General features: G+C 39.7%; 1 protein-coding gene and 1 pseudogene across 3 annotated transcripts in view; one reads left to right on the top strand and one right to left on the bottom strand.

Moving 5' to 3' along the window:
* Positions 1–25,792, top strand: part of Inpp4b (inositol polyphosphate-4-phosphatase type II B) — a 748,293-nt gene that overhangs the window by 431,639 nt on the left and 290,862 nt on the right. The gene's annotated exons all lie outside the window — the stretch shown is intronic.
* On the bottom strand, positions 872–1,270 carry LOC110299692 (annotated as a pseudogene).

Raw genomic sequence — 25,792 nt, forward strand, 5'->3', positions numbered from 1 at the left:
GAGAGAGAGAGAGAGAGAGAGAGAGAGAGAGAGAGAGAGCGAGAGCATGCATGGGCTATGTCCAAAAAGGCCAGACAAGGGCACTGGAACCCCCTTGAACTAGAGTTAGAGACTGCTGTAAGTCACTTTTGGGTGCTGGGACCTGAACTCCATCTGGAAAAACCACCAGTGCACTTAACCATTGAGCCATCCAGCTAGCCCTTAAAATATTTAGCCTAAACAACAAATCATAAAAGCATAGGGACTCTTAGCTGCCCTTGATCTTGGACCCTCATGTTATTTGTCATGTTCTTCTTGGACAGTAATGAAGGCAACAGTTGTGATACTTGTTAATAGAAGTTAACCTAAGATTAAAAATGTGTATGTAAAATGATTCTGGGAAGGTTAATACCTTCTGAGAGGAACTGTGGTGAAGCAAAGAGGGGGAAGTAGGAATATACTTTCTCACTAAATCTTTGGTGTACTCTCAATTTTTTTTTTTTACCACAGGATGCCTAATCTACTTAACATTCTCTGGGGATAAAGGTATAGAGGCTTGAGCCAGACACCCTGACACATGCCTATTATGATCCCAGCATTCAGGAGGCTAAGGCAAGAGGAAATGTTTGAGGCCAGCCTAGACTACATATTGACATCTTGTCTCAAGAAACAAAACCCAAAAGGTAGAGGCTCATTCCTGGAAGGACAAGCTTAATGGAGGTTCTTTAGGAAACAGTCCTGCTGTATGCATGTTTCTTGAGGTGGCTACATGAATGAGTACAGAGTGCAAACAAATCAAAGGTCTACAGAGAGTTTCCTGGAATCTTCTCATGACTACCAGGCAAAAATCAGTGGAGAATAGTACTTGCATACTCAGTTCAGAGGCCTGTGCTTATTTGCTTGGAGAACCATGAGGGTAAACTCCTGAATCCAGCATGGCTCTCCTGTGAGCCATGTGTTTCCTTGGCCACAGTGTGGTTTAACTGCCTTAGTTGTTCCTGTGCATTCTGTAAAATATTGTTGACCAAGACAACTCGTCACTTTGCATTAAGCAGCTCCTTAACACAGGTCTAGATCCAGGGCCACCTTCTGAGCCTCATTGACCCAGCACAGTTCTGTAGCTAGGTTATCAATTTGTTCTCGGAGCTCTACATGGTTCATGTGAGTTGAGCTGCTACACAGCAGGGTCACAGGAACTCCAGAAACCCCTAGGCAAAGAGGTCTCATGGCCTGTGGGCCCTGCCACTGGGGTCCCAGTCCTTGACACAGCAGCAGATGCAGCCGTAACCATCATGAATTCACAAGATACATTCTTACCTATGGAGCCAGTTCTCTAGCCCTATATACGTTGTTTCTAAGTATGACCCTATAGTGTCTCTTACAGCTGAACATTGCTGACTCTTTCATAACATTTATGAAATTGTGCTGATCCAATTACTAGACCATGTTATTTATAAAAATTTCCAATGCATTGTGTCAGTTGATATTTAAATGTTGGCAAATGATGGTGGTAAACACACACAACCCAGTATCCAGGAAGCTAAGCAGGACAGTTATGAGACTGGGGACAGTAAGGACAAGATTTTATCTTTACAAAGTATTTTTTTTAATCTTGTATTTGTTTGATGCCTTATATGTAAAGTCAATGACCAGGGCCTGGGGTGATGACTCAACAGTGAAGAGTGCTAGTTGTTTATCTCAAGGACCCAAGATCAACTCCTGGCATCCACTTGGTGGCTCAAAATCATTGGTAATGCCAGTCCCAGGGAATATGACATGATACCCACTTCTGGCTGATGTGGTCACTGTACCCATGTATTCTCAGACATAGATGCAGTCAAAAAGCCCATACACATAAAATTAACATATATTAAGTTATATATTTATAAATAGATGAGTAAGAGCTAATCTTCAGACACCAGAGGGAATTATTTTCCTTCATATCCATTTTTATGTTCTTTCACACACACAGCTTATCCCACGAAAACCCACCTCATTTTATGAACTCATGCAGTTGTGCCACATGGGTGCACTAGCATGCTCACGGGAGTCTAGGAGAATCGTCTGTGTTTCTCTTTCTGTCAGGTAGAGGTACAACTCCTGGCCTCCTGGTAAATTCCTGGAGGATGCTTAGGTCATCATTTCTTTGTCATTTGGATTCAGTAAATCAAAAGAAGGACCAGACCTGTCTCATTTCCCATGAGAGAGAGGTAGCATGGGGGAGGGCTCACAATTTTCCATCTACAGTTGAAAGTACACTCCCTCTCCTAAATTGTCATAAAAAATGGAGAACAAGAAGTTAACTGTCTCCTGACCCATGTATATCAATTCCAAAAATCCATCCATATCACAAATGTCAAGAATCATTGAGAAAGGTGTGTTTATAGTCTGGGATTGGAGATCAAGAAAAATCTCTTAGACTTTGAATGCAAAGCTTTGGATAGTCCATCTTCTGCCTGCAGCCTGCTTTATCAGAGCCCTGGTGAAACAGTTCTTTAGGGTGAATCCCTTTAGGCCTTAATAATGTCCTTCCCATGATTCGCATTCATTTTCCTAACCCCACATAGCTCTAGTCATCTGTCTCCTTTGAATATTTCATCTGTTGTTTTGTGAATTAAACACGACACTTTCAAGCGCTCTGTATTTTCTCCTCAATGTTTTCTGTATCATTAAAAAATGTGTAGAATCTTTTGTTGGTTAAGTGTTTCCATTAAGTACTCATTGAGTGGCAAATCCATCCTGTAAAAATAAGCATGGCTGGAGAAGACATCAGAGCTGCACAAAAGAATGTTCTCACTGTACCAAAGTTTTCACCTGTGTCTGGGGAAGGACAAAGATTTTTCTACTGTCACTTCTTTAATTTATTGTTAGTGACATGGACTCTTAGTTTTAGGATGCCAGATGGCTTGATCAGAGCATAATACTAAGCTCTTCAACATCTTGTTCTATATTCAGGATTGTGCTAGATTTCACTGTAAAATCAGAGGGTTTTTTTTTATTACCTCAATCGATCAAGAAATATTATTTTCTGAATTCTTACTTTTAACAAACAAGCCAGGGTCATCTTCCTTCCACTCCCCAAACTATTCTCTTCACATTTCTGTGCCCCGTTCTGGATGCTCTGATTTCTGCACCCAAGACTTTTGCTGTCGATATTATATTGTCTGTTGGCAGTGTGAGCCCTGACCAGAGATGAGAGAAGGGATATGAGCATAATTAAGCTGTTGCTTACCCGACCCTCACTTAGCTTCCCTCTCTAGGAATCTAGCCACTTCCTTCTTCTGCCACAGCTCCTGTTGGTGATCTCCTTATTCCTGGCTTACTCTCTCAACACATCTTTTGTCAACCTTGTTCTTTCCCTTACACCTTCTCTCCCAGTGATAGGGTAAATTAACCACTAGGCTGTAGTTCATTGCTTTGTAAATGCATCCTGCATCTCTTGACCCTCTTCTCCTTAGTGAAAGATTCCTTCCTTTAATCTTTTACAGTTTAACCATTTGAGAGATAGGTGGGACTTGCTTATACCTTGTAAATATGTTGGCCTATTATGTGCCATCTAGTTTTGCTATACCTATAGAATTCTCCTGTCCTTGTAACTATTCTGGTTGTCTTTAGAATTCTGGGGTTTGATATATCCTCTGCGAGATGTTTTCTTATTGAATGCTTTAAAGAGTCTGTTGGATTTATCTGAACACACCAGATTCTCTAATCTTCATTGTATCAAACAGAATGTTAAACTGCACAGAGATTACTGGCTTGCATTTGATTACATACACTAACAGTCAAATATATAGTTAAGTTTTGCTTTCTTTCTTATTCTCAATTATGTGACTTACTACTATAGATGTCCATGTATTGAACCTTAATCATGGGAGTTTTAAATCAAAGGTAGTTGCATCTGGTAATATTTTAATTTAATATTTCATGGCAAATTTACAGCTTTTTTTTTTGAGACAGGTTTCTCTGTGTAGCCCTGGCTGTCCTGGAACTCACTCTGTAGACCAGGCTGGCCTGAAACTCAGAGATCCGCCTGCCTCTGCCTCCCAAGTACTGGGATTAAAGGCGTGCACCACCACTGCCTGGTACAGTTATTATTTTTACGGTGGTAGGAAAATACTTTGAAAAATTATTGCCAGGTTAAGGCCATTGTAGGTTCAGTTTATATGACCAAGATGATCATAAGGTCAAATGGAAATTATCCCGAGTGAGGAAAAATGATTGATTATTTTGGCCCACATTAAGCCACTGAAAATTGTAATTTTATTTTAAACTCACGATATGTGATCAGAAATGGTATTTTGTGGTTTTCTGCCTTACTGAATTTTGGCTGCTTTTGCAGAGAGCATGCATTATAATCAGCGGCTGTGTGAAATGAATAATGTTGTGGATACACAATGCATTCAATTGCTGCAGCTCATGCTTAAAATAAATGTTCTAGCCATGTCAAGTGTGACCCTCTCTAGATTAGTCAGTGTACACTGGCCATGTCCAAGTGTGAAAGTAGGAACCTGAAAACGGCAGGTGCCGCCACAAGGAAGGCGCAGCCTTAGTTTTCTTTGTATTTCTTGTGGCTAGTGCTGATGGACCATTTTCACTGCAGTAAATCATCTCTGTGGCGAAGCACAAATAATACTTTACCTTCCCTGCTTCCCTGTCCTTCCTTCCCTGGGGTCTCTGTTGATTTTCGTGTACATGTCTATCTAGTAGAGTGAGAATGCTAGGCTCAGTAGGAGCCAACATGAAATGGTTTTCAGTTTTCACTAGTTCTTGCTCCCCTGTTGTGTTATGTCAAAAATTCTTCCCAGCTGGGTAACAGATCCCTTAGCAACATCCTAGGAAGATTAGACAATTTTCAAGTCATTTTTCACAACTCACATTCTGTCCAGTTGAAAACTCCAGTATCATTTCTCATACAGAAATTTCAACACTCTAGGCCAGTCTTGGGATCTTTGATTTCTGAGGAAGCTGTGACTTAGCTTTCTTATCTACATTTTCCTCTTCAGGGGAGGATTTGTTGAATGGCCTTTGGACTTTCTTCCTCTTCTTCTTATATGTAAAGGTAGGAAGTAAGCAAGGGTGATGAGCCAGGCTAGTCGTCTTTTACATTACTGGGAATGTTTGTTTCTGGGGATTATTGTTGCTTTCTAGGCAGTTGCTTGTTAGTGTCATGAATGTCAGTCACTCCTATAAACATATACAGGCTTGATAGAAAGCTCAGGGGGTTGGAGCATCCTTTCTGCAATCATCTGAAGTAGGTCCTAAGACAACACTTGTAGGTTCTTGCTGTAGGAATGCCTCCCCTGCCCAGATTCCACTGCTATGAGGTTAAGACAAGACAGGTCCCTTGCAGCTTTCTTCCTACACCCACACCTTCCCATCTAATGCATCATTGGAGAGCCATCTGTGGTGCTATGGTCACCACCCTTGTCTGCCATCCGTCCTCCTTTTCTCATCCCAGTTGAATGCAAGATAGAGCAGGAAAACACTGCATGAGTGGAGACAAAAAAGATGTTAGAATCTCCAGCTGCATTTGATGTTCTCTTAGAACCACGGTAGTTAGCATGTTAGATAATGGGTGGGTTGACCTCACATTAGGGCAATTGTTTAGGGTAAAATATAAAACTAGATGGTCCATCCTTTCGTCTCAGCTCCAAACTTTGTCTTTGTAACTCCTTCCATGGGTGTTTTGTTCCCAATTCTAAGAAGGGGCAAAGTGTCCACACTTTGGTCTTTGTTCTTCTTGAGTTTCCATGTGTTTTGCAAATTGTATCTTCTATCTTGGGCGTTCTAAGTTTCTAGGCTAATATCCACTTATCAGTGAGTACATATCATGTGACTTCTTTTGTGATTGGGTTACCTCACTCAGGATGATGCCCTCCAGGTCCATCTATTTGCCTAGGAATTTCAAAAATTCATTCTTTTTAATAGCTGAGTAGTACTAGAGATTTCTTCTGTGTCTTCTTTTCTGTCTTTTAAAGTTACATAAAGGGACTTGGAAAGCTACTGTGACTTTAAATCCACTTCAGATACCCAAGGAGGCTTGCCAAATAGCGGACCTATTTGTTTCTTTAGACTATTTGGTCAAATTTAAGCTTCAGTCCTCTGTTATCTCACAGCCTGTTGGGCAGAAGTACTAGAGAATGAGGTTAGAAATCTGGAAACTGACTGATAGGCCTAGCCACTTCCTCTTAACTATCCCCCACCTTCACTCACACATTCTGTTACCCAGATCATTAGAAGGAGCCCAAGGATGAGAGCAGAGACTTCAATTATAGTCTGATGGCTGCACGAGCTCAGCAACTCATCTCAGCTTCATCCTTCCGTGTCTTTCCTGATTCATCTCAGGGAATGCAGATGAGCCTACCTGCTCATATTTATCTTTCAGGGATGCTGGAAGACAAATGAGATATTTGAAAACCTTAGGAATGAATGTAATGTATAATCTTGAATGACACCATATGTGATGCACACCTCAATCACTCTTCCATGTGTTATGAGAGATGTATGTTTGCTGCTCATGGAAGTATGGAAGACTCATGGAAGTCTTTGAAATCATTCTTCTGTTTCTCTTGGACACACATTCTCTTGTTTCTTTTAAAGCAAACCATTCCCTCCCATCCTTTGAGTTTACTTTTGTGTCTAAAGATGTGTAAGAAAATAATACACAAATCTCAAAGGTCCTGAGAGCCAAACAATTCAAAGAATAAGAAATCTATGAACTATGAGGACATTTTGAAATACAAATGAGGAAATATCTATATTAAATATGTATTATAGTCTATTAGTCAGCTTTATTTTACTGTAGCAAAACACTTGAGGTTATTAAATTATGATGAAAAACCTTTGCCTCATAGTTTTGGAGATTGTTGTCTCCATCATTTGGGGCTTTTGGTAAAAGCATTGAGTGGCAGTGTCAGGCAGGTATGGAATAAGGTCAATTAGGAGCAAATTTCATGAAATTAACCAGGAAGCCAAGAAATTCTCAGGTCCCCAAATGCCTATCAGGTACACACCTCTGTTATTCTAAACACACATACAAACACACACACACACACACACACACACACACACACTCCTGTTACTGTAGTAATTGAATGGTCCATCTGGAGAAATAAAATTTTATATTTCTTAAATTAACATAAGCATGTGAAATAGTCAATTTAGTGGAACTCTGAAAATTTGAAAAATTATGCACTCATACATTTGGCATGTTTCCTTTGTGTTACTGGATTTTCTGAGGTAATTAAAGTTAATTTTTTAACTCCAAGATTTTCTGAACTTTGCCTCTGGGAATGGCATTTAAGCTATAGTGAGGATAACATCATTTAAAGTGGGGAAGAACTACAAGAACACAAAGCTTAAAGAGAGAAATTCCTTCTCATCTTATAAATTCTGTAATTCATGTGTTCTCTTTCCCAACTTTTTGCTGAGTACTAAACTATGTCTATACCTTTTCAATAAGTGACTTCTCTTTTTATTTTTCAAGATTTTAAGAGTTATGGATATGTACTTTTATAATGATTTTAATATGCACCCTTGTAAATATTGATAGAATTTGTCTATGACACCACATACTATGTTTTCTCTTTCTTCCATATCCAGAGAGAGCATTTGTAACTTGCTCACATCAGAAAATAACTACTCCTTTAAATTTTTTTTAATTTACATGTGTGGTGTCCTGTGTGTGTGTGTGTGTGTGTGTGTGTGTGTGTGTGTGTGTGNNTGTGTGTGTATTTGCCACAACATGCATATGTAGATTAGAGGACAACATGTAGGTACCGTTATCTTTTTTGTACTACCTACATAGTACAAAATTATCTCATTTTTAGAAATCAAACAAGGATCACTAGCCTTGTCAGCCAGTGCCATAATCCACTGAGCCATCTTGCCTCTCAAAGCAGTTATTACTCCAAGACCAAACTGAACAATCTTGAAGATGGAGCTAAAGGAAGTGAGCACAGAGGGATGTTGTTTGTATATCTTATATGTACTAAGCTGTCTCATATTCCTTAATGCAACCTGAGCTTCTGGAAGCACCTTCTGTGTATCCTGCCTGAGATGTTGCTCTTCCCCACTCTTCACTCTTCTTACCTACTTCATCCAAATGGGACTGAGTGTTGTCAGCTTAGACATTGGTCACAGCGTGTTCCCAGTATTCAATGATAAGGATATCTTTCTGCTTTGAACAATCGTGACATCTGTGGCTGTGCCATGCTTGCGATACCCATAATGTTTGTGTATGTCCATGCATGTCCCCTTGCACTGGTCTTTGTCATTCTTAAGGGCATGATCCATGTCACAGTTACCATTAATTACTCTTACATCATCAACATTAATGCCTTTAACAAGCTAAGTGTGTCACAAATGCTCACTGATGTAATGAACTTATTACATAATGTACAATGTTTAGTTCTTATAAAGTAAATCATTTTATCCTTCCTTATCCACTACAAGTATTTATCTAGTACCAATTCTGTGAGAGGTGACAAGGACCAATTATAAATAAGGCAGAAATGGTGATTATAGAACTTGCAGAGGAGCCCAGAGACACCAACAAAACTACAGAAACATAATTAATTATAAATTGTAATCGATGTTAGAATGAGCAGGAAGGATCCTATGGCAAACGTTAGTAGTAGGGGATCTAATTTTATAGGATGGATAAGAAATTTGTCTTTGACAACTAACTGGAAACTTAAAAGGAGTTCCTCAATTAGAGACAGCCTCTTATATGTCACAGGTGCTACAATCAAGCTGAGAACCTTCACTATGAGTTTAAGAAAAGCTGGGAAAATTGCCAGTCCTGACAAATCTGGTGTTATGCCATTGAAGGGACACATGCCAGGTTGACACAGAGTAGGCAGATAACAGTGCCTGCCCCACTTAACAAATCTTCTCTATATCCCATTAGAGAACATTGTGCCAGGGTTTTAGTTTGCAGTAGCCCACTTAGGATCTTAGCAATAGTTTCCATTTCTTAGACCTTGAGAGACATTGAATGGTTTTAGATAAGAAAAAGACATAACAATCCTATCTGTAGGTTTTATTAATTATATATACATATACATATATATATTATATGTGTGTGTTTGTGTGTATGTGTGTGTGTGTGTGTGTGTATGTGTCTTTTTGCCTGAATATACATGTGTGCACCATGAGTATGCCTAGTACCCTTGAAGGCCAAAATAGGATATCAATAATGCTTGAATTTAAAGGTGGCTGTGAGCTGAAGAGCTGTTATGTGGGTGCTAGGAGCTGAAATCTTGTCTTCTGTAAAAGCGGCAAGTGTTTGTAACTGTTCAGTTATCTCTCTGACCCCTTGACCCCCCACCCACTGTTGCAGTTTTAAATGATTGTGCTATGTGCTCTGTGGGTTAGGACTCTGTGGCATCCTATTGACAGTGTAATGGAGCAAAGTGGTGAGACTTTAGATACACTTAAAGACAGACTTAGCAGATCCTTAGAGAGTAGTTGGCATAATGAGACAGCTTGATGCTGAGCAAACTAGCACGTGCATGCTAACTATAGAACATAACGAGCAGGTAGGTAGCTATCTACTATAAATATTTGCCCTTGGAGAACATTTCAACAAGGAAGATGCTGATACAGATTCTTAATCATTTTGCAAGATTTCCTTCAAATGTTATCTAAAATTATATTCTCTCTTCCTGCAGTGTGTAGGTCTCTGACCTGAATCCTGTGGGATTTGGAGAATTAACATAGACATTATCCTATCCACGGAATGACCTAAATTCCTCACAGGCTAGAGAAGGATTTTAATGTTAATTATTTCTAGTGTATCATAACTACAGTTGACTTTCAATATAAAGTAGTGCTGAGGAATATGAATCTCTCAAATGAACTTTCAGGGTAGATTCCCATGAATTTCCCTGGTTCTAAATGCCTTTACAGTGAAGATTTGGAAATATTTTGACAATAATATTTCTCTGTCTGGTAAAAGACCAAATGGTTTTAGGTGATAAGCTCTTTCTTAAAGACAAAATAGATTACTAAATAGTATTGAAAATCATAAGTGAGCAATTTTTATGATTTGGCCCTTTTTTAATACCTGCTGGATTGGCTTTGCACTCATCCTTCAAAACAGTGGCTTCTGGTGGTTTTGTTTGTTTGTTTGTTTGTTTTATTATTTTCATAATTATCTCCTGTGTATGCATTATTATTATATGAATCTTCCCATAGAGACAGAATTTACATAGTTGATGTCAGGACTATGAACACATCATCTATAATGGGTCAATTCTGTGGTTAGAATTCCTCTCAGAATGCTTTGTTTGGTGTTCTTTGAAAGCTTCTCGTTCACATGACATTTCATGCAATGGGAAACAAATCTCAAGGCTCCCAGACAGTGTTTAGGTTTTATGCTCTTGCTGCAATGGGGTTAGATCATAGTAGCTGCCACTTTGCCATTTTTCTAAATGGGCACAAAACACAAACTCAGAGAAAAATGGGATTAAAGTTCATCATGACTGAGTAAACTTTGACATGAAAATGAATTTCTTGCTGAGACAGTTATTTTAACTCAACAACTTATTGAAATAGATTATAGGGCTCCAAGATCCCAAGAGCCTTGAAAAACATTAAATTAAAAGAAATTGAGGTTTATAACCAATGTAAACATAATCCACATTTTACTTTTAAATTCATATGTCTCAATGTAATTTGTTGATAGTGACAGCAATGGACATAAAAACAATTTAATATCTTTTTTGAGCTATCTGGAATTTGTACATTTTCAGGTCAAAGGTTTAAGAGTTTTGTTTTTCCCTCAGAACAGTTATTTATGGTAAAGACAAAGCAAAGGAGTTTGACTCCTGAAACTGGGAGGAATTCCAGACAACACAAAATTCAGACATGTGAGGTGGGTGGGAACTGGCCTACCAGTTCCGATTCCAGTATGAGCTGGGGTTATCAATAATGCACATGATCCTTTGCCAAGTGCTTAGCTCATAATCATACATCCCTATTTTTCTTGCCACGTCTGTGACGACAGTGTGAGGGGAGGTACCGTGATCATAGTTCCCTACTTGACAAAGGAGGAACCTGAGCATGGTACCATTCAGTGAGAAGCTAATGTTGCATGACTAATTTTCATGAGTCAAGGTTTCCCTTGAAGCCTTGTTCCCAAACCTATTTTTTTAACCAGTGTTCTTTACTGTTTCTTGAAGTAATGTCAGAAAGACTACTGAAGCTATAATATCAGTGGTTATTTCTAAGTGCAGTGCATGATATGCGCATGGGGTAAAGGGGTGACAATCCCAGCCATTCATCATTGTATAAGTTCCTCCATAGGACGGAATTCTTTTGTAATGGTTTCTGAACTGATTTTCACAATTCCAGCCAGATGAACCATTGCAGCGAAAAGGTCAGAATGTCCATTAGACATGGGCGTTATCTGAAAAGACTAGATTACTTCCTAACTTGATTGTTCCAGCAAATGAGGGCTTTCCAATGGCTGTACCACAGCCCTCTGAGTATTGTTCATTGAGACATAACAACTTTACCACTAGGTCTCTAGCTGAAGCACGGATCCCCAACCTGCATGGTGAGGTCTCCTTCTGGTTCTCAGATTTTGGAGTGTGAATCCCATTGTGCAACCTGACTTTTAACTCTGGCTGTGTTAGAGTCACCTGGAGATTCTCAAAAGTAATGAGAGTTAAGAAAAAAAAAAAGTAAGTCTTGATATTTTCCTCTGTGTATTTTTACCTGGCATAAAATGAGTACAGCAGATTAAAAAGAGAAAACTCACTAACAAATTCCAGTGTGCAGCTTGATTTAAGAATTCTGGCTTTATAAAGTTTGGTCTATTGAGATTTCATTTATTGTAGCTCTTGGTGTGGCTGGGTGGGCTCTCTGATTTGTTGGAAAAATGTCTCCTTGCACAGCCTGTGAGTAATCTTCTCTCTTTACTTCAGTATAATTTGCGCATGTTGAATTTGAATTCTGTTGTGGTGTCATTTAAATGTGATATGCATGGATTTAGGACAGAACTTCAGGATTTATAAAAACGTATTCAGATAATTACAATGTTATTAACTATATTTACCTCAGTCTCCCAGAATCTCATTGCAAAATATTTTGTATTAGTATAAAATTATAGGGGATTTAAATGACCATTATGATGGAGTGGATATTTATTTTGGGTGCTTCTAACTTTGTGAGACCTTTATTGATCCTGGATACTAATTCCCTGTTATATGTGTAACTGGAATTTTTTCCTCTTATTCTTTAGGATATTTCTTTATTCTGGAATTTTCTTGCTCTAAAGCGTCTTCTAATTCAATGCAATCCCGTTCATCCTTTTCAGAAATTCCCTGCCTTTTCTATATCCCAGTGTTCCCTGCATTTTCACCTAGCAGTCTTGAAGATTGCCACTTTACCCCATGCCTTCTTCTCGTGTAATTTATTGTAGCAGACAACCACTGAGTCTCCTTCCTGACCACTCGTTTCCTCTGCACGTAATCCTACTCTCTGTAGCCAGAATATGTCTCCTGGAAATACTTCATTTATTTCCCTCCATTGCCCAATAGCCTACAGTTGTTTTCTAGTACCTCACAAAACAAGGTAGATTCTTTTTCTGTTTCCCCACCCTCTCTTGACCCTACCTCCTTCCCTTCCTCTATTCTTTTCTGACTTGCTTGTGGTTTTTCTTCTAAGACAGGTTTTCATAGCTCAGGCTGACCCCAAACTGCACCCCTACCCTCTGAGTTTCAGGGACTATCTGCATGTATCACCCCGCACAGTTCTAAATTCTCACTGGGCTGGCATCTACAGGCATAGTTATTTTCCTTTATGTTTACATTCACACACAACTAATTTTTAAAAACTGCTTTGTTTTCTATCCACACCCAATCCCCTTTTAAAACTTAGAGTACTGCCTTCTTCTTTTAACTTGGAACATCTGATCCATATTTAAATGTGTTCTGGAGATATTACTATCTTTGCACATGTAAACAAATTATTTTTTATGTTTTCTGTATGGATGTTTGTCTGTGCACCACACATGTTCCCTATTCCAGAGGTGAGAAGAAGGCATCAGGTCCTCTAGAACTGGAATTACAGATGGTTGTAAGCCACCATGTGAGGACTGGGAATCAAATATAGGTAACTCTGGAGGAGTAAGTCAGGGGAAGTCAGGTCTCTTGACTTCAGAGTCATCTCCAGCCCCCTTATATATTGTTTCTACCCCTTAATAAAAGTGTCTTTCTCCTTTGAACATAGTGCATAATCTGTACTTCCTGACCAGACCTTGGTCAGTTTAGACAAAAGTCTTCTTGGACGACTGTACAAGAAGACAGTGATGCTATCCTTTACAAAATATCTCCTGTCACGTTCATAGTTATACTAGGACCCATGAGTTAATGGGTCTGGCCAAAATTTGGACACACCTGACCGCCAATATTTATTTTAAATGTCCTGTTTTTTTTTCTCTTACAAATCTGATAATTTCTGGAAAGATAGTCATTTCGGTCATACTTTTGTAGCCCTAGCAGCACCGAACAGAGTATATAGTATTCACAAAAACTGACGCTTCATATTGAATTCTATTGCTCATATTTCCTTAAGGTTAAGGAAGGACTCAGCAGGATGAGGAGTGATCAAGGCTCTCCTTATGTACAGGAGGATTTCTCCCCTTGAAGTTAATTGGTCTTTCTCAGGGGATCAAAGCTTTGATTTCATTAGACTCATGCTCTGATAAAGCTGAACTGCTTCTTGGAGTTTCTGTGATGAAACACCAGCTGCTTTGAATATACTCGTCATGCTTGAAACTGGTAACTTCTGAATCTCTTTTGTGTTGTTAACTAACAATTCTCTGTGCAAAAGTAATTGCTTCCCATGTCTGAGAAGGTCATGATTCTTCTAGTGGGTAAGGATATGTGCCTAACAAATAAACTGCCAAGTTACAGCTTTGCTCTGGTGAAGCAGGCTCACCCCTACTTCTGTCAGCACTGTTAGGGAGTGGGGATCTGCTGAGCCCGATTCATGACACTATATGTGTGTGTATGTGTACATTCATGCATATATACATATATGTGTACATGTATATATGTGTTATGTATATATGCATGTATACATGCATGCATGTATGTGTGTATGTAGGCAAGCATAGCATTGGCACAGCTCCTGTTCCTTAGGCTGAATAATTACTCTAAGCAGTAAGCCCATGACCTCTAGCTGCCCATCTGTCTGTAAGTACAATCTCTGCTGAAAGAAAAGGGTCTACATCCCATCCCTCATCCAACATCCTGGATCCTCTCATTTGTGTTTATGTATTTGGTCAGATATTTTTGGAAGTTCTTTGAAGCTTCTTTTGTATACGGGTGGGGTCTAATTTTCCACTTTGTAAATCTGTGCTGTGATGGGTAGAAAACCATGGCAGTGATAGGCTGATCCTCTAGTTTAAGAGCCACTCTAGGTTTCATCTTTGCCCCCTCAGGAACTTACAGCATCATTTGATGAGCTCAGATGAAAGACTGATAAAGGAGTCAGCTCCAATGTCACAGCTATGGCAACCATCTTGGTTGAGGATCTGAGCACATGAGTGAGCTATCCTAGGGCATCAGGTTCCAGTCTAGTCAGCAGCTTGTCCAAACCCATGAATGAGCCAGGTGCTGCAAATATAACTGCTCACTCAGCCAATTCACAACAACCTGAGGAGCAACATAACATCATGAAGCCTGTAGGCAATTGGGGAAAGTGAGATAGCTCAGTAGGTAATGCACTGGCATCCAACCCGGATGACCCAAGATCTATCCCTGGGACCTGCATGTCATAAGAAGAAAACCAACGCCTATGGTTTGTCCTCTGTTCTCCACATGCCCAGCATGGTATGCACATGCCCACACACATACAAATAAGTAACTAAACAAATTAACAAATGTTTTAAAGAGCTTATAAATGGATAACTGGCCTGTAAACTGTATTTCACGCATAGTTTAACCAGAATCCATAAACATTATTATGGTCTGAAGTGGATTTCCATTATGCCACATGGAAAGTAACACAATAACACATAAAATAAGCCTAGATTATTTTAATGAAGTCTCTTATTTCAGTTTTCTAATTTGGAAATATAGGTAAATGTGCTAAACGCAATTTAAGATTTTCTTTTGATTGTTGTTCTATCTTCCATAATTCCAAATCTTCTTGTTTAGATGAATTCCTTAGGAGAGTTGGAATCTAAGATTCTACTCTTCTTCTCTGTCCTTTACATGAATTGATCTGACCAGTTGATTCCTCAAGTATCCTAAGTACATAAAGTGGAGGACCAGAGAACAGGCTCCTCAGTAAAGAGCAAGCCTTGTAAATCATGGGAACCTTAATTTGATCCCCAGAATACATATAAGCAAAGTTAGTGTGGTGTAGTGTGCTTGCAATCTCCAGAGTGGGAAGATAGAGGCTCGGGAGCTCTGTGGGTTATTAGCTGGCCAGTCTATCCTGCTTCAGGGAAGTGAAAAGTCCTGTGAGACATCTCCTGAGCAATGGTATAAACTGATGCTCTCTGGCCCCCACATGTACATATGCATATTCACACAGCACACACACATACAGACATGAACACATATGCACACATATACATACATGCACACACATCCACACATATACAGATATGCACATGCATTACACATATACACACATGTACACACATCCACACATATACACATAGGCACACACATATACATACATGCACAAACATTCACACATATGTACACATGCACACATATGCATACAAATATATAAATAATAATATATGAGAACTCACCAGGTGCAGAACAGAGACAAGGAATCCTCTGTGTGTGTGTGTGTGTGTGTGTGTGTGTGTGTTTGTTTTGAAAGTCCTCTTCCTTTTTTTGCAAGGATGCACTGTGCCTTCAAAATATGTGCCTAATTACCACATAGAATATATGCAAGAAGATATGCAGCTGGCTCAGAAGGACAATGATTTATGCAAGGTGTCTAAGCACCCTGTGTGTTGGTAGGTGTAAGAATCAGTGTCCATATTTGCTGAGACCAAATCCCACAGCTCTGAAGAAGCTTGTGGCACATGGTGAACAATATGCCAGAGTACATTTAGCAGATGTGACTTCGCTGGTGAGATTTCTAATTGGGTGGTTTGGGGATTTTGAAAAATCAAATGCATCTTTCTTGAATTCTTATATTCTTGCTATAGCATTTATGTTTTGTTCTGTTACCTTAGCTACAATAGACTAATTAAATCACATAGTAGAGAAATGACTTGACTTACTAAATACAAGTTGATTTGGAAAGAAATTTCATTGACAATAAATTGTTGCAAATAAAGATGCACAGAGTTGTGTACTTAGGGACACATTAGAAACCATCTATCAAGGAAAGTGGGATTTTGAGAGTAAGGAAATGCATGCAAAATGATATTCTATGATGTTTACATATCATCATATACTAATCGAGAAAGAACTAGAACTAGTGTGTTTAAATATCATGGCCAGTTCACCAGAAACACCCAAAGTATCTGTGTGTGTGTGTGTGTGTGTGTGTGTGTGTGTGTGTGTGTGTGTACTAGAGAGAGACAGGGACAGAGAATAGGGGTAATATGGGGTACTGGTTAGGTATGGTTGCTACATGGAAGGAATTGAGACTGTAAGCCATAGTTGCTGGATTGACTTCTTAAGGCCACTGAGCGGCCCAGTCCTGCAAACACAGTCCCTACAGTGTCATAACATCTGACCAGTCAGGTCAACACTTCCCCCTCTCTCCCTCCTCCTCTCTCTGCCCTGTCCTTCCTTCAGGAACAGGGAGGAGAAGAACCTGGAGCTCCCCCTAGAGGCTAACACACACTTGCCAATTAAAGATGCTGTATTATAGCAACACTTGTGTTTTCAGCCTTGACAATTTCATGATAAATATGCTACTGTAAGCTCTACTTAATACCCTCAAACTTCTGAAGGATAACATTAAAATCTTCACAGTTGCACCACTTTCATAAAATATTAAAGACAAAGATGTTTCTATTATGCTTAACATAATTTAGTATTTAGTAGTAGAAGTAGTGATCTCTGTGTGTGTGTGTACGTGTGAGCCTGTGGATGCCAGAAGCCAATGTCTTTATGATTTGAAAGTCACTCACTGAACCTGAAGCATATCGATTCTGGCCTCTCATATGGGTGCAGTGATCTGCCTGTTGGGTCTTCTCCACTGGGCTTACAGTCGTGAATCCTCACACAGGCATGAGTCCTGGGGATCTGCACTCAGATCCCCAGGCTTCTGTAGCAGCTACTTTACCAATGAGCCATCTCTCCTAACTCCACCCTTAAATTATTAGTGTGTGTTCTTGGGTAGAGATCTGAGCATTAGTGATTCAGTGTACAGGGACTCTCTAAAGTGGAGTGATAAAGTTTAATTACCTGAGTGATGGGGAGACACGATGCTATGGATTTCCCAGACAGCACATTCATAACTCAATAGGCTGCTTGTCAGCAAAAGCTGCCATGCACAACTGAGCCCATGACTGCTGTGAGAAACGGCTTCCGGCAGGAAATTCCACTCACCAGTACACAGGGGCACCTTGGATGCTCTCGCTTGCTACTTGTCTCTCAACGATAAATTGTGATGATATTGGTGTTATAAAATCAGTTTACACTTTCAGAGGCATCTCATTGAAAACAAATAAAGAAGAGAAGCAGAAACACTTGTTTTATTTTGTTTTTTTTAATCTTTTTTTTGATTTCTGTCTATTGTGTGCCATTAGCCCCCAAAAGGAGTTTCCGTATGATCACATTTAAATAGGATACAGATTTTCCCACTTATTGGAGTAGGCAAGGTGACTAAGCCTGATAATTCTCTTGCCACCAAGCTCAAGAGCCTGAGTTCCACCCCTAGGTCCTACATGGTCAAAGGAGGGAACCAACTCCCATAATTTGTCCTCCAGCCTTCATATATGGACCATGATATAAGCATCACTACTACATACATAAACTAAATAAATGTGAAAAAGATATATTGGTTCAATTATTGGTGAGTCATAAACATATGGTTGGAAAAATGTATAGTATAGTGTATACATGAGCTAATATATGCACACATGAAATTGTGCATATATTAATTAAATATATTAAATTTTATTTTTAAAATAAAATTTGTATTCATAACATACAAAACATGTCTTAACATATTCATACAGCATAAACAATACAAATATAATTGCAACTTTATTTTCCCCCGTGTCAGTTCTGATGTTGTGGAAAGAAGAGAAAGGGCTCAAGTCTCTGCTTTTACTTTCTTTGGTTGTCTTCCTGTCACTAGTTGCCAAGAGCCACTGAGGAAGTCTTTGTGACACTTTCACCAACTTGATTAGGTTTGACCATTGTCTCCCACTGTGCTGTGCAGGAATTCCTGTAATTTATTAGCATACAAAGCAGCCTTTACAAGCAGAGTCACTGAACAGACAAGAAGAAAGAGAACTACATTGCTTGGCCAAGCAGAGTAAGGAAACCCCTGTCTGGAGAGCTGGACTGAGTACCCCATGAGAAAGGAGTGTCTGCTTCCATTCTTACTGATCACTTACATGTCTGCTTCCATTCTTTACTACTACTACTACTACTATTACTACTACTATTATTTAATTTCTTTATTTACATTTCAAATGTTATCCCCTTTCCTGGTTTTCCCTCCAGAAACCCCCTATCCCATCCCCCCTCTCCCAGCTCCCTAACCCACCCACTCCTGCTTCCTGGCCCTCGCATTCCCCTATACTGGGGCATAGAACCTTCACAGGACCAAGGGCCTCTTCTCTCATTGATGACCGACTAGGCTATCCTCTGCTACATATGCAGCTAAAGCCACAAGTTCCACCATGTGTTTTTGTTGATTGGTGGTTTAGTTCCAAGGAGCTCTGGGGGTACTAGTTAGTTCATAGTGTTGTTCCTCCTATAGGGCTGCAAAACCCTTTCAGCTTCTTGGGTCCTTTCTCTGGCTCCTTCATTGGGGATCCTGTGTTCTGTCCAATGGATGGCTTTGAGCTTCCACTTCTGTATTTGTCAGGCACTGGCAGAGCCTCTCAGGAGATAGCTTTATCAGTCTCCTGTCAGCAAGCTCTTGTTGGCATCCGCAATAGTGTCTGGGTTTTGTGGTTGTTTATGGGATGGATCCCCAGGTGGAGTAGTCTTTGGATGGTCATTCCTTCAGTCTCTGCTTCAGACTTTGTCTCTGTAACTCCTACCATGAGTATTTTGTTCCTCCTTTTAAGAGGAATCAAAATATCCACACTTTGGTCTTCCTTCTTCTTGAGTTTCAGGTGATTTGTGAATTTTATCTTGGGTGTTCTGAGCTCCTGGGCTAATATCCAACTTTCAGTGAGTGCATATCATGTGTGTTCTTTTCTGATTGGGTTAACTCACTTTAGATGATATCCTCCAGATCTATCTATTTGTCTAAGAATTTCATAACTATTGTTTTTAATAGCTGAGTAGTACTCCATTGTGTAAATGTATCACATTTTCTGTATCCATTCCTCTGTTGAGGGACATCTGGGTTTCCAGAGTAGTTGTACAAGCTTGCAATCCCACCAACAGTGGAGGAGTGTTCCTCTTTCTCCACATCCTTGCCAGCATCTGCTGTCACAGAGTTTTTGATCTTAGCTATTCTGACTGGTATGAGATGGAATCTCAGGGTTGTTTTGATTTGTATTTCCCTGATGATTAAGAATGTTGAACTTTTTTTTTTTAGGTAATTCTCAGCCATTTGGTATTCCTCAGTTGAGAATTCTTTGTTTAGCTGTGTATCCCATTTTTTAATAAGGTTGTATGCTTCCGTTCTTAGGATACTTCCATGTCTGCCTCCATTCTTACTGATCACTTCCATGCTCTCTGTTCATGTAAAGGAGTGCCTGGCAAAGCAGGGATGGGAAAGAAGACATTTTACCAGGTTTCTGCTTTTTGAGTTTTAAAGGCAACAAGAAGCACATATTTTGGTTAGGACCTGTTTCAACAAGATCCCTTTCTGTGAGGCATTGCTGCTTTAATGGGTATACATCTCAACCTATTGTCAGGAGTGATTGCAACTGGAGAGTCTTGATGTGAAAATTAGCTTAGGATTTGCATAATACAGAAGATCTGCTCTAAATATCCATGTTTCCCAGGGTATCCCCTACAGTCTTTTTAAAGGTTTTGATTGTCAGGGTAATTTTTAAAGTACTTTGCATATTTTATAGGTGCAAGGAATTTCTGCAGGAACATTACTGGCATTGAAGCTTGAATTCTGAGTTCAAGTCCCAAGGTTTCTTCCATTCTACCAAAAGGTTAAGCAAATGTTAGGTATGTGAAGTAAAGATAGTGGCAACTACTCTAACTCTCTAGGAGAGTTATCACAGTCCTCCTGCCCAGGGAGAAGGCAACCACACAACCTATCTGAATACAGTATGTAAAGGAATCATTTATTAGGCCAGAAGCCCTTGTGGCTCTAGAAAATGTCAAATGAGCCCTTTAAATTGTCACTGAGGTTCCAGGCAACAGAAGGGAGACAACAGGAAACACTACCAACACTTGGACTTTTGAAGGAAATGACCAGTGGAGTTGGCTTTAACTGATACCCAATGAATGTTGGCTGTAACCCTGGCTGAGGCCTGAGAGCAAGGACTCCACATAGGGAGCAGGACAGGTTGGCTCCGGGGTGGCCCTAGCAGGTTTGGAATAGTGCTGCAGTGCTGGAAATACGCCCAGGTGGTCTCAGTGCCACTGCAGGGAGGGCAGGCAGTAGGGCGATGCAATGAGAGAGAGAGAGGCAGCAGCTTTCAGTGTTTACAGAATGTTTCCTATTAGGAAAGCCTAAAGAAGAAACAGTTGGGACAGTGGAAACATAATCTGGGAAGTCTTAGGCCCTTCTTTCCATTCTGGACTTGGAGCTTAGATTGAGAAGGTTGGTAAAATGCTTTGCAACAAGAAATACAAATTTAATCTTGAGAGTAAAACCATAATTTTGTAAGCATTAACATTCTAGCTCTCTTAAATCTTGAAAAATAACAGTGGGATAGGTATTCTTAAATGACTTCAATGTTGTCAGAAAGGTTCCCAGTAGTACTTAACCAATGTTTACATCACATGAGGTCTACTCATGGTTGAGGCTCAATGGCTTGTGAGTAATATGCTTATTTTGCTATTATAAAGTAGTGATAAATACATTAATGAGGGTGTAACAGTTACGGAAAATATTTCATAATACCAGATTGATAGAGTGATTTCTATATTCCTTTTTACTCCCCATGCATTTTCTTCAAAGACATTGTATTGCTATATAAGAAATTATTGGATATTTTCAGAAACTATTAATGATATAAAGGAGCCTGTGCTTCACATGTTTTAGAGAACTGGTCTTTTGTCTCTGTAAGAGATAAGAACCAATCCCTGTGACTGCTAGTCTAAATCTTGCTGTCTTTCTAAGTAGTTTGATGATAGTCCTTTGACTCAGCTAAAGATCTGCAGGATCGTGTGGTGCTAAATTGCTGTGAAAAAGTAGATCTGGATTCCTAGCAACCTTGCTTACAGGGAGAGAGAAAGAGAGGTGGGAAGGGAGATGGAGGGGGGGAAGGGAGGGAAACTGTGAAAATAGCATTCCTTTTTACAATAGATTTCTTTTTTCTTTGATTTGGGAAATGGTCCTGCAATGTTCCTTTCATCTTCTGTGCCGGTCATTCTTGTTGTCTGGGATTACCTCCACTAAGAGGCCTGTCTTCTGTGATGTCAGAGTTTCTGTTGAAATAAAGATATGTAGCTGATAATTGACTGGGAGTTAATTTATTTAAACACAGATTATAAACAAGTGGCTATCGCCATGACGATCTTGGCTACTAGACAGAGTATGAAGCTAAGCTAATAAACAGACAAATGTAGCAGGAGTCTGGCAGGGAAACAACAAATCTTGCTGAAGGGAAGAAGTTGTAAAAATAATTAAAAAAATAAAATTAAAAAAACTGTGGAAAACTCACAGCTGCTCCACTCCTGGTGCTGGCAAGGCTGAGAGCTAAATACCAGCTTCTTCAGCAGCCCTTCAGTTTGCAGCATCCCCAGGCTGTTTTTTAGTCCCTTTGAGCACCAACAGAGTGGCTTTGCCTGGGAGGAGGCAGTGAAGAGAACTCTGGGGGCTCAGGGGACAATATGGCTTTACTCTGGTGACCTGCTGTGGCCTTACAGGGAACTGCTCTTTTGTGGATTCCTTACTAGAGATATTTTAGGCATAGCTGTCCTGAGTCAGGCCACTTCTGGTCTGCAAACAGGCAGTATTACTGCTTGAATTAGCCCATCATCAAACTCCTGTTTAGAAAGATGAAGTTAGTTCTTATATTCTAGATTGACACTTGTGAATTATTTGAACAGGGCCCTGGCTCATTGGGAAAAAAAAATGTGTCTCTTATGCCTAATATTCTGGGTTAACCCCAGCATTGCAAAGGAAAGTAAGAAAGAGATAGATATTCAAAAGGCCTTCCATCTACTGATTCCAAGCTTCTCCTCCATCATTCTTTGCTGGTGATGGATGCAAGCCTGATTTTAACTCCTAATTGATTACTAATCAGATTTATCCTTTAAAGGAAAATATTTCAGAAATACATGTTTTTCTTTGATCAAACCTTATCTTGGCACTTCTGCATGCTGAATGCCTTGAGTTCTTTAAGTAGGTGAATATTGCCACATTATTTTCACCTTCGGTCAAAACAATTAATAGAAAATAATTGACTTATGATTGATGAATGTACAGACTTTCTGGTAACCCCTCGGGAAACAGGGGTATGGTGGGTCTCAACCCTCTGCTGTATCATAAGCTAAGACTTCAGGATGGAAGACTATTGTTCCCAAGATGGACCTAAGAGTCTCTTTGCTTTCCATGGTCTTTTACAGTCACATAATTGTGCCTGTTGCTTCATAATTAAAGGACAGCATTTGGAGTTATGGTGTTTCTCATGTCCTGTTCACCTTCTCACTATCACAGGTCTCTGTATCCTCCATGTCAAATTAAGGGATGACATTTCAGACTTCTTCCTAGGTTCATTTGCCCAAGAGTGAGTCCAAGTTTGAATTTTCCATTTCTCCCTATGCTTTCCATCTGTGTGGAGTTTGTAGCTGGCCTATCTGTAACCTGTCTGTGTTTGAGCTGAATGAGTCTCTAGCAAAAACTTTGTTCTCCGGTTGTTGGACGGACGGCAGAGAGACTACCACATGGGAGAGAAATGAAGGATGCTTTACAGAAACCTTTAACTGTTGCTTTTTAAACAAGGGATTAAGTTTTTTACTTCAACTGACCCTAAAGAACTCAGTACTGCAAACATTGTGTTATCAAGCATCTTCCATATGCTTTTTCCAATGTTTATGGTAGATATTTGTTGGATAAGGTCAATTTCACTCTGTCTGCTGTTTGCAGCAAATTATTACCATAACACTCACACATATACATATGCACTGCTCTCTGGGTCAGGAACATAGATGAATACACAATTTAAAATTAAAATTAGTCATTAGCTTAGGTGGTAGAGTTGATTACACAGAGGAATCCAGGCAGGTAAGGCTGGTGGTTTCCCTTGGTCTCTTAATGGCAGGTTAAACAAACAACTGAGAACCCAATGGGATAGCAGTCTTAAATCTTAAGTGATCTCATAGTGTATTATTAACTCTGGCTGTGAGGTCTAGGAAAAAGTGCCAGTCTCTTAGAACACAGAGATTTTTTTTTAAATGTGTCACCTCACAGTCGTCTCCTCTTTCATTTCTCTAAGGGTACTGATAAATTATTGTGACATATAAAGAGGATAGTGAACCTCAAACTAGGACTTGGAACCCTGCTTCTCTGTGTTTTCTGGGAGATACTCCCATTTTTATTAACCACCCTTGTTTAAGTATAGCTAAATCAAGGTGAAAGTATTCACCAGTTTCAATCTTCCCCAGTGTCATAGTGCTTTGTATTTCCATTGTCTATGTTCATGATACCAGAAAACTGTTGTAGAGCTTCATTCAGAATGTATTTATTTGGATATTTCTATTAATGGATCATTTAAATAAATTTTATTGAAATTTACTAACTTTCGTCTTAAGTTTCTCAAGTTGACAGGTAAGTGACAATAACAGCATCTATCTTAGTGCATATAAAAATAAAAGGTTAATTTTATTGGACACTTCCCTACCCCGGAAGACGTGCAAGTAAATGCTTAATTTACTTTCTCTGATCTTTATTGCGTGTGTCAGGCAGCTTTCAGCCCTGCCTGGGTTCCCTTGTATCTGCAGATGAAAGACACACACATGCGCTTCCTTTTGATGTGCTTTAGCTCAATGGCCAGGTTTGCTAAGCCTTCCTTGTCTATTGCACTCTTCTTTACACTCTCAGCTCAACACCTCCGAATCTGCCCTCAACTTTGGTTGCTAAGTTACTTTTAGTCCTAGCTCAGCACCCTAAATCTGCCCTCAGCTCATTGCTCTCTAATTTCCTGCCTGCTACCCCAGGCCCAGTCACAGAAGCAGCAGAGGGCCATTCCACTTGAGATCTCACATGGCTGGTGGCTTTTTCTCCTTCCTTTGCATCAGATAGCCTGCAAGTGGGAAAACTGGAAGTCCGACCTATGCTGCCCAGCTCCTTGGCTGCTAGCATTTTGTTGTTGTTGTTGTTGTTGTTTGGTTGGTTGGTTGGTTTTTGTTTTTTCGAGACAGGGTTTCTCTGTATAGCCCTGGCTGTTCTGGAACTCACTTTGTAGACCAGGCTGGCCTTGAACTCAGAAATCCACCTGCCTCTGCCTCCTGAGTGCTGGAATTAAAGGCGTGTGCCACCATGCCCTGCTCGCTGCTAGCATTTTTAGTGATGGATCAAGAACTAACTGGGGAACAGGATCTTCAGTGTTCCCAAGCAGATTCCTGATCAAAGCATCAAAACAACCCTCTACAAAGGAGACGACTTTGGTGACCTGAGACTTATCAGAAGGCTACATGCTGACAGGTTATAGAGCTGACCTCTCATAGAGTAAAACTAAGGAACACACCTTTAACACAGGAGTCTTTGGAGGACAGTATAGAGTCAAAGTAGATGTGCTGTGATGGAGTATTTGGCTCCATAATGATAATGGTTCAGGGTTTTTCTCAGAGCACTGGCCAAATAAGGTTAATCAAGTGTTTTGAATATATGTAGTATTTTCATCTGAAAACTGAAACCACGCGTGTTCTCATTTTTTACAACTCTCATATCTACACAGCAGAAAGTTGAAGAATTCCCATCCCAAAAGACAGGAACAAGGTAGATATTCAATATGTACTTGTGAATATTTATTAAATTTGAAAGTTAAGTAACATACACTTTTATATAGCTCCCATTTAACTTGTTCCCTTGTTCCAAAGAAAACCACTATTTACCATAGAAGTTTGTAGTAGAGTGGCATCTACGATGGAATCAGATGAAGAGAAATGTCATTAGTCAACCTATTTTTATCATATTATAGATTAATTGGTTAGCAAGGCACTTTCAGACTACACATTACTTTAAAGACAGGTTGTTTCAATATTTCTACAAGGGAGGACTGGGCTTCATGTTCACAAAGTGAAATAGAAAATTAAAGCAATTGCAGATTTCCAAGCAAGCCTGGCATCTAATGAAATCCAGATGAGCTGTGAAATTGAACCTGGTCAATGGGAGAATAAATGGCTCCAGGTGCACGTTCCATGAGTCAGATTCAGACGATTCTGATTTAGGGAAGTTGTTCTCCTCTTGGACTGTCCTAATCCAGCACTTAAGCTACCCAGTGTACCAGTTTATGACTTGAAATGTGGGCTCTGATTTCAGCAAATAGTGATTTAGA

The sequence above is a fragment of the Mus caroli genome, chromosome 8 (genome assembly GCF_900094665.2).
Source record: "Mus caroli chromosome 8, CAROLI_EIJ_v1.1, whole genome shotgun sequence".
In the NCBI taxonomy this organism is placed as follows: Eukaryota; Metazoa; Chordata; class Mammalia; order Rodentia; family Muridae; genus Mus; species Mus caroli.